Below are 10,223 nucleotides of genomic sequence, written 5' to 3'. Positions count from 1 at the left end.
TTAGAATGTTATGTAGATTATAACTGTAATACAACTCAAATTCATAAGATAGTCCACCAAAATGAATTTAAGTTTGCATACTTTGTCATTAACATAAGAATTTCCACGTAAATAAAAATATGTGTTCCTTCTTTGTTTATAATGTCCTCACATTAAGTACACGTCGACTTACTAACAAAAAAGTACATTTCGACTTCGCAACCCACTTTGAACAAACATATGCATGAATAAGTTTTAAGAAGGATTATACTCTCTATTAACTACCCACTTCTCAAACTAAATACTTTCCTATTTTAATTCTTACCACAACATGGATTATTTCACAACATGTGTCAACCATTTTACATTTTATCTTAAAATCTTTTATTTATAGTTGTAAAAAATTGGTCATCATTTTCTTCCCCCTTCATTAAATTTTCGTATCAGAAAAAAGTTTCAAGGAAGCGTCTTGATAAAACTCGTGCATTGCACGGGTCACAAAACTAGTTAATTGCTAAAAAGGTAAGTAGGTGTTTCTCTTTTAATTGTGTTTATGCCAATTGATGTAACTAATATGATTTAATGATTGTTTTGTATGATTGGTACATGTTTGGTTGTTTATTATCAGGTTTGATTATGTTTTAATGCATTAATTATATGACATATGGTGCTTATGCGTTAAATATGGGTATCATAAGCGCAATTAGGGTTTACGAATGAAACCCTAATGGTGGCGTGATAAGTGGCCAAGAGTGCTCTCAAAAGTTATATCAAAAACTAGCATAACCTTGAAGATGATTCGAGTGTTATAGCTGAAGTTAGTACAACTTTGTGTCGTTACTCTAGTTATGGCCGTTTGAGGTATAATCTTGGAAATATGAATCAAGGTTATAGGTGAAGCTACTATAACTTTGGATACGAGTTAAGGTTATAGTTTAGACTAACGTGTCCCTGGGATTATGGCTCAAGGTTATGGTTGGAACTAGTATAACTTTGAGTTTCGTGTCAAGGTTATAGTTGAGGTTACTATAACATTGAAGATGTAGTCGAAGTTATTATAACCTCGCATCCGGAGTTCATGTTATGACTAAGGTTATTATAACCTTGGTTGGATGTACTTGTATCACATATTGTGTAATACCCGGCCCTTGTGGGACCCATACTTAGAACTTGGGATGCGTAGGAGGACCTTTAGACTGATAAGAGATCACTCGGGAGGGAAGGATAGCTTTACACTAGACCTGGACTAGATCGAGTGGTGTTGAAGCGGATCGAGTGGGTCTACTCGGTTGAGTGAAAGGTACACTCGACCGAGTGAGTCCACTCGCCCGAGTGGACTCGGCACTCGGTCGAATGTCGCTGTTTTCAGAATACGGGATTTAACCCCTTTCTCCCCTAACTCTAAAATCATTTCCACCTTCCTCCTTATCTCTCCCCTCTCTCTAAACCCTCACAAACACCTTCTACTTGGGATTCAAACTTGGATTAGAAGATATACCACCTTCCTCTTCATCTCCTTCATCTAGTAAGTGATGAAGATCCACCCTTTTTTAGTCTTTAAACCCTAACTTTTGGAGGAATTCATCATGGGTAATTAATTAGTATTTAGTAGGTGTATTTGGGGTAATTAAGGGGTAATAATAAGGAGCTTTGTAGTGTATATTAGTATAGGATGTATTGTGATAGTTATCATTTGATTTGTATAGGATGAGACGGTTCCTTGAGACGGTTTCGGTACGGATTCGAGTAGCTTGAGGAGATTGCTAAAAGGTAGGTTAATCCTACTAGGTTTCATTAATGTGATGTTGTTTATGTCGATGTTGTAGTTAGTCTTGCATAATTAGGGCATTTGCATTATAACATGTTTAGTGGTAATCACATCATTAAGAGGATGATTATGATATGTTGGTTGTGGTTCATGCATTGGTCATTATAATATATTGGAGGAGTTGTTGTTGTTTTTGTTATTGTTGTTGTTGTTGTTGTTGTTGTTGTTGTTGTTGTTGTTGTTGTTGTTTTGGAGACGTAAGACGGTTGGGAGACCGTCTTACGCTTGAGTCGCCTCTTGGAGCTTCCCACTCCAAGAGGGATGTTAACATTAATGACTCGAGTTACGGAGGGACTCGTGTGGTTGAGAGACGACGTCTGGCAGGGGATTCGGTTGGCTTTCGGACCCGTTACGTCTGGGCGTGTCCCGGTACCTATTTGTGGTTATCGGTATGTCTGGGCGTGTCCCGGTACCAGTGTGGTTGTCGGTATGCCTAGCCGTGTCCCGGTACTGATGTGACTCATATTTGAGCACATTTAGTCCCCGAATTAGCCTCGTTTCCATGCTTTCTAGCATATATTAGGGTCATTTCTTATCTTTAGTTTCCTATTTTGCATATTCTTTCACTACAAAAAGAATTAAAACAGGCGACTGAAATTGGCGACTGAAATCAGTCGCCAAAATCAATTTGGCGACTGAAATCAGTCGCCAAAGGTCAGTCGCGGACCTTAGTCGCCTTTTCTAGCTTTGGCGACTAAAGTCGGTCGCCAAATTTGGCGACTGACAAATCAGTCGCCAAATGTCAAAAATGGCGACTGATAGGGTAGTCGCCAAATTGGCGACTGATTAAAAGGTAGTCGCCAAATTGGCGATGGATTAGCGTCGCCAAATGCTTTTTGCGATCGCCTTTTTGGGTGACGTAGCCAGTTTGGCTGACCAAATTTGGCGACTAATTTGGTTTTGGCGACTACAAATCAGTCGCCAAATTGGCGACTACTTTGTCAATCAGTCGCCAATTTGGCGACTACCTTGTCAATCAGTCGCCAATTTGGCGACTGCCTTTCAGTCGCCAAAACACAAATCAGTCGCCAAAGCTACTGTAAGTTTTGGTAGTTTTTTTCGTTTTCATTGCTAGCCAAATATTTACAACCTGCATACAAACCGATGTTCCACAACACCATACATCCCAAATTTCAACACACAACACCATACATTTCAACCCAACACCTCCCAATTTCTCAAACTTCATTTCATATATTGAAAATGAAAGTTTTACAAGCTAAGCTATTCTAAATGTTCAAGTCTAAAGTGTTCAAGTTTTACAAGCTTACATGCTAAAATCATCATACTTGGAAGCCAACACCGGCTCCACTCCCCCCTTGTGGACCATGCGGATCATTTGGATCGTAGTTGGGTCTAGGTCCGGGGTTACAACCTTGCCACCAAGTCTCAAACATTGCCATTCTTTCCTTCATTTGGCGCAATTCTTCATCACGTTTGGCATCACGTTCATCACGCTCTTTTATTTGACCTTGAAGTTGACTAATAATTCCCGGTTGATACGTGTTGCTGGGAATTGTTGAAGTCGATCTCCTACGCGTTTTCTCATAGAAAGCCGGTGTTGAACTTCCGGTACCATACACGTGCCCTTTCTTGAAGCCATCCACCAACTTATACCATATGTCATTATCCGGAGTTTCTGGATTGGCGGCTTTTTCTTGTTCAAATGCTTCCTACAATATTAAACAAATGGTTGTAAGTTAATATGGTAACCACCTTATATACGACATTTTAAAAGAGAGTAAATTAACAAAAATTAAGTGTTACGGAAACTTACATATAATTGCTTGTCTTTTGGCTTAGTCCAAGTTCTAACCCCTTTGTGGTCAACCCTGGAATGCGTGTCCGAAAACAGCCTGCACCGTCGCAATCATTTGTGACTTCTTCTTTCCTCTCGAATGAAAAAAAAAAAACATACATGTTAGAAAATCAACAAAAAATCTAACATAAAATAAACATGTTGCATTGAAAACAAAAAAAAAGTGTGAAATAATAGACAAACTTACCCCCAACATACGATTCCGTAACGATCGTGAACCGCGTAATGAGTAGGCTCGTTCACGGCGTCTTCCTTTCCTCCTCTTTTGTTGAGGGATGCTTGCTTAGACTTCTTCGAAAAGCTTCACTTTTGGTATGCTTTATTAAGCCTTCATACTTGTCACCTACAATTACACATATGAAATCATAACTAATAAGTTACTGATATTATTTATAATATAAGAGAGTATATACTAATTAATACAAATAACAAAACAAGTTAATTAAATACCTTTCATGTGCTCTGGTTCCTTTGGGCGCCTAACTACCTTCCAAATCACGTCCCGATATCGTCGAGTACCGACTTCCTCGTGCACTGATACGGACATTCCGTTCTTGAGACGGTGACCAAGCATATGCTTGCTACAAAAAAAAAGCGACAAAATTTCATATTAGTATTTATAAGAGTATAACCTTGGTTATTAAAACAAAGAAATACGGAAAATATATACCCGAAAGTTATTGAACCACGCATCTCTTTGTGCGGGGAGAAGCTTGTGTCCACGATGTAGGAATTGGACCCACGAAATTAGTCTTCGTGCTTTTCGTGACACCTCGTACCACGGAATCGTCCATAAACCTGCATTTATTTTGAACATGTAAAATTACAAACAATTATTATTTAAAAAAAAAAAAAAAAAAAAAAAAAAAAAAATAGTAGACTAATAAAGAATAAAACTTACCATAATCCCGCCGGCTCAAGAATTATCTTATTATCCGAAGTGTACCGTATCGGCACCCGTGGTGTCTCGTCGGTAGCGCGGTCTCCTCACCGTCACCGTCGTCTGTCCGCATCGATCCTCCCGCACAAACTCCTCCTCATGCTCCGGACGCGTACTCTGTCCTCCTCCCGAGCCGCCTCCACGCTTCCTACCTCGACCGCTCCGGCCATCCGCAAAGTAATACAAATAAAAATTAACACAAATAATGATAAATGAAAATTATACGAACTTCTAAATTTTAATTATTTACTCTTGAGGAATACAAAATTATACCAATTTAATCATCTTCATCTTCAAACCCCTCGTCCTCAACCTCATCCTCTTCCTCATCGTCATCATCATCATCATCATCATCATCATAATCATCTTCATCTCCAAACCCCTCGTCCTTCCTCCTTTTCTCCTCCTCCCTTCTCCTCCTCACCTCATCTTCCCCCCTCCTCTCCTCCTCTTCTTCCCTTCTCTCCTCCTCCTCCTCCGCCTCATCCTCCCCCGGCAGTCTCTCTTCCACATCATAAAATTCTTCCTCTTCCATGTCTTCACCATCTTTATTCTCATGTTCATAGTTGATTTCATCGGGTGGAGACAAAAGCGTTTCATTTGAAACGTTTTCTTCTTGGAAAAAAGTTGTATCAACTTGTGACCGTGCCTTTGTCTTAAAGATTGCACACCACGCATTTTGATTTCTATCATTTGTTGTGCTTGGATAAGTAGCAAAATACACTTGATGAGCCTGATGTGCAAGTATAAATGGATCATACTTAGAGTATGTTCTAGTACGATTCACTTCTACAAGCTTGTATTGTTCATGTACTCTCATTCCACCCACTGAGAATTATCCTTCCAGTCAACCTTGAATAAGACAGTTTTATAAGCTCTGGCCACGTCCACTATAACTAATTTCAAAGATATCTTCAACTATACCATAGTATTCGTTGTCATCAAGAGAAGAAATAGTAACCCCCCAATTGCACCTAGCCTTACCTTTACCGTGGTTGAATGTTTGAAAATTTAACCCATTAACCGAGTATCGATTCCACGTTCTTACCATTTTTAAAGGACCAAAAACCAAACTCATTCCTCATTAATAAATCACAAGTACGTGTTTACTACCTAAATGACTTGAAACGTACAAAGACAGTCCCAAAATGGGGACTATTCAAGAATTACTCCTAATGAGTAATTCTTGAACGGGTACTAAGTCAACATCAAATCAAACAACAACACAATCAAGTACTAAATTAATTAAGTCAATCAATAGCCCAATTCAACCACATAGTAAAGGCTTCTATCCTAAAGTCCGTAACATAATTTGAACTAAAATTAGTAAATTTAAAAAGTAACTGGTAAGAGGAGGTTACCTAATCAAGTAAAAGCAAAAATGAAAAGAAAACAAGAAGCAACAAGCTATCGCAGACGGTGGTGCCTAGCAAACACGGTGACAACCCTGAAAAGAGAAAAGAAAAACAAAAATAACAAGGTTATTCTACCTCAATTCATCAATAACATGAATTATCAAACTAAATTTATCAAAATCAAGTCCTAAAGAAGGTTCTACTTAGCTAATAGATAATTTCTCTTAATCCAAAAGACGGTTCCACTTAGCTAATTCCATTAATGCAAAGGACGGTTTCACTTAGCTTAACATTAATAATAATAAGGCAGTTTAATTAGTAATAATAATAATAATAATAATAATAATAATAACAATAATAATAATAATACAAATACTAATAATAATACTAATACTAATACTAATAATAATAACAATAATTCCCTTCCCCCACCGCCACCACCCACCGCCACCCTTCCCCCACCGCCACCACCCACGGCCACCCTTCCCCCACCGCCACCACCCACGGCCGACCTCCACCCCCACCCATAACCCTAAACCTAAACACAAACCCCCTTAATCATTCCCTTTTAATTCAAACACAAATTAAACTAAATCTAACTACAAATTAATCTAACATACTAACTACAAATAAATCTAACAAACTAACCACAAATTAATCAAACTAACTACAAATTAATCTAACAAATTAAACAAATTAAACTGAAATTAAACAAAAAAAAACTAACCTAATTAAAGAGAGTGATGGAGGCAATGAGAACGGTGGTCACGGTGGTGGAAGTGGTGGAAGTGGTGGTGTGGTTGTGTGGTTGTTGTCGTCGCCTGTTTCGCCCGCTGCTTTCCTCTCTTCTTTTTTTTTTTTTTGTTTCGAAAGAGTAAAGCAGGAGAGAGGTCTTCTGTTTTCTATAAAAAAATTTGGCGACTGAAAAGCAATTTGGCGACTGCCTTTCAGTCGCCAAATTTGGCGACTACTCCTACATCAGTCGCCAATTTTCAAAACACGGTCGCCAAATAGATTCCTTTTTTAAAAAGTGACAGCCTGGTTTCTACTAAGAAAATTGGCGACTGAAATCCATTTTGGCGACTGAGTTTCAGTCGCCAATTTGGCGACTACAAATAAATCAGTCGCCATATTTTAATTCTCGGTCGCCAAGCTTTATTCCCTTTTAAAAAAAGACAGTCGCCAAATTGGCGACTGATTTCAGTCGCCAATTTGAAAATCAGTCGCCAATTTGGCGACTAAATAGATCAGTCGCCACTTTTCGGTCGCCTGTTTTAGTTTTTCTTGTAGTGTTTGAGGTTTTGTGTCCTTGGTAGATGAGGATCGCTAACCTTGCATTTATGAGGCAAAATGGAGCTAAATGGATTGCATCTAATGACCAAGCATCAAGATAAGACTAACACAAGAGGCCTAAGCAAATAAGTGAAGTGAAATGGGCAATGATGAAAAGATCCTTCCATCCCCAACACGATTCCCGCGGATTGCTAAGGAGCCAATGATGTGACCATAATTAGAGCATATTTAGTCCCCGAATTAGCCTTGTTCCCATGCTTTTTAGTGCATATTTGGGTCATTTATTGTCTTTAGTTCTTTGTTTTGCATATTCTTTGAGGTTTTGTGTCCTTGGTAGGAAAGGAGTGCAAACCTTGCATTTTCATAGCAAAATGAGACTAAATTGATTGAATTCAATGACCAAGCATCAAGGAGAGACAATATTAGAAGGCCTTTGTACATACTATAGTAGATGGGCAATAATGAAAAAAGATCCATGCATCCCCGAGGAAATCCCCAAGGATTTTATGAAGAAAAGGGAAGAAAAGAAGAAGAAAGCACGCTGCATGACAATCCGCCCGTCTTCCCAAGAAGACGCCCGTCCACCAACCCACAATCCGTGCGTCTTCCTTACAAGACGCCCGGGCAGCAGCAACCAGAAGACGCCCGAGCCCAGACCACCGAATCCGCCCGTCCTGTGCCTAAGACGCACGGATTCCAAGGCAGCACAACTTCGTTTCTTCAAGCTTCAAGAAAGATGCCCATCCTTCTAAAAATACCGGCGTTTCCTTAAGTAGGGACTTAATCGTCATTTAAGCCCTTAGTTAACCCTAATTCCTACACCTAATCCCCACTATAAATACCCCATTAGTCTAATTGGAAGAGCATGTTCTTCTTCGCAATCTTTAGTGTAGTTAATATCAATCAAATCTCTCTTTAGTTTTGTAATCAACAATTAATCAAGTTTTAATACAAGTTTTATTTCCTTAATCTCTCGTTTGTTCATCCTTTATTTTGGGTAATTGAAGATTATTTGGGTTATTATTGGGAGATTGACAACCTCTCAACTAAGCATCAAGTTTCTTCTATTATTCTTTGCTTTATTATTGGAATCATTAGTAGGTATAATTCTCTTAATCCCTTTTTAATTATTGTTAATTACTTTCATTTATTCATCATGTTTCACTTTGTTAGTATGATTGACAACCTTGCTAGCATGTTCAACATGATAATGAGTGAGTAGTCACCTAGCTAGGGTTAATGGGTAATTAGGGGAAACCAACATGGGGAATGATTCATGCTTAAATTAATATGCTTTCATGGTTTATTTGCTTGCTTGTTTTGATCTCAACTCATTCACATGTTATGTTTGATGAAATGCGAGCCTATGAATCCTTGCATTTTTTACCCATCACCTATCTTTTCAATGAGACTTGTAAGACATAAACCAACTCGAGTCTCATTAGACCATGCATGTTGTTGAGTAGGGAAGACTAAGTCGACTTGTAGGTGTTGTACAATCTAATCGATTCGGCTCTGGGACCCAAACTTTCCTAGGATTGTAAGATATAACCCAACTCAATCCATCACAACAATAATTGCTTGCTTATAATTTGAGAACATGTTTGTATGATCAATTCCCATAATTCCCCTATGACTCCATGACACCCTAGTGCTTTTTATCAATTGTTTACAACCCTTTTAATTCATCTTGCTTGTTTACTTTCATTGCTATTTAGTTTAGTGACCTTCTACATCAACCCCAATTGTGACACCCCTAAGACACCGCTAGTTGCAATAGAATCAAATCTCAATTCCCGTCCCTTGGGATCCGACCTTTACTTGCCTCTTTACTAATTGTAGAGTTGTTTGTGAAGTTATAAATTGTGTTTTGGTCTAGGTGCTCCTAACGACAAGTTACCGAAAAGACGTAGTCCCGACCAAAAATGGCGCCGTTGCCGGGGACGGTGTTAACTTGATTTAGATTTCTTATATTGTTATTAGTTGTGTCTTTCTTTGCCTTGGGGAAGTAAAACTCCTCAAGGTTTGTTCTAATTGTTTTCAAGTTGTTTGATATTTTGCATGTCTAGAAGGTCACTAGATGATTTGTTACCTTTTGATCGTGAAATTGAAAGAACTTTGATAACCAATAGAAGACTTGCTAGGAGAAATTTGAGAGGTATTGGTGAGGTTGTAGATATCCATCCAACTATTGAGTTCATCAACCCTTTTGCAAGAGAAGGTGAGGAGAACCCAACACAAAATACAACTCAAAATCAACCCACAATGCCTCAATTTTCATCACATTCCGTACCCACCGAGGAGAACCTACCCAATGGTACTCCCACACCACAACATCTAACCGGAAATTTTATTGCCAAATCCGCATTTATCCAATTAGTCGAAAGAAGCCAATTTGGGGGGATGCTTAGTGAAGACCCTCATTCTCATATGGAAACCTTTTGTGACTATTGTAATGCGATTTCTCAAACCGGTGTAACTCAAGACCAAATTCGATGTGTCTTATTTCCTTTTTCTCTAATTGGCACCGCGAAACAATGGTTGAAAGGCCTTGATAAGGCTACTCTCGGAATTGATTCTTGGAAGAAGTTGGCTCTAGCTTTCTACAAAAAGTTCTATCTGAAGGAAATGTAGATCTATATACTAACATATTCATATATGTTATGATTTAATTTGTCATAAAATTAAATATGGATTTTATGCATGCAAACATTAATAAAAGAAGATAAGAAAACATTTTCTCACCATAATAATTTCGGTCATATTGGGCACTAACAAGATCTCCTTCTTGTTAGTTCTTGAGCTTTCCATTAATGGATGAACATTCTTGACTTCAAATTAGAAGCCCTCCAATTAGTTGCACCCAAAACTATCCCTTAATCCCACAAACTAACATGTACTAGATGTTTATATTGTGGTTTACCTTAAATTTGATTACTAATACTCATATATTACTTTGATAATTTTAGTAATCTTTTGAACAATTTAGATTAAAATCTCATCCTTTTT

General features: G+C 38.2%; 1 long non-coding RNA gene across 1 annotated transcript; it reads right to left on the bottom strand.

Moving 5' to 3' along the window:
• Positions 1-2,981: 2,981 nt before the first annotated feature.
• LOC141658800 (uncharacterized) lies at positions 2,982-3,662 on the bottom strand. Its single transcript, XR_012549436.1, has 2 exons — positions 3,585-3,662; positions 2,982-3,480 (listed from the first exon to the last, which is right to left on the bottom strand). It is a non-coding gene; the product is annotated as an uncharacterized LOC141658800 (long non-coding RNA).
• Positions 3,663-10,223: the final 6,561 nt, after the last annotated feature.

Source organism: Silene latifolia, chromosome 6 (genome assembly GCF_048544455.1).
Source record: "Silene latifolia isolate original U9 population chromosome 6, ASM4854445v1, whole genome shotgun sequence".
NCBI classification, from domain to species: domain Eukaryota; kingdom Viridiplantae; phylum Streptophyta; class Magnoliopsida; order Caryophyllales; family Caryophyllaceae; genus Silene; species Silene latifolia.
This window is presented reverse-complemented; position numbering and strand designations above follow the sequence as displayed.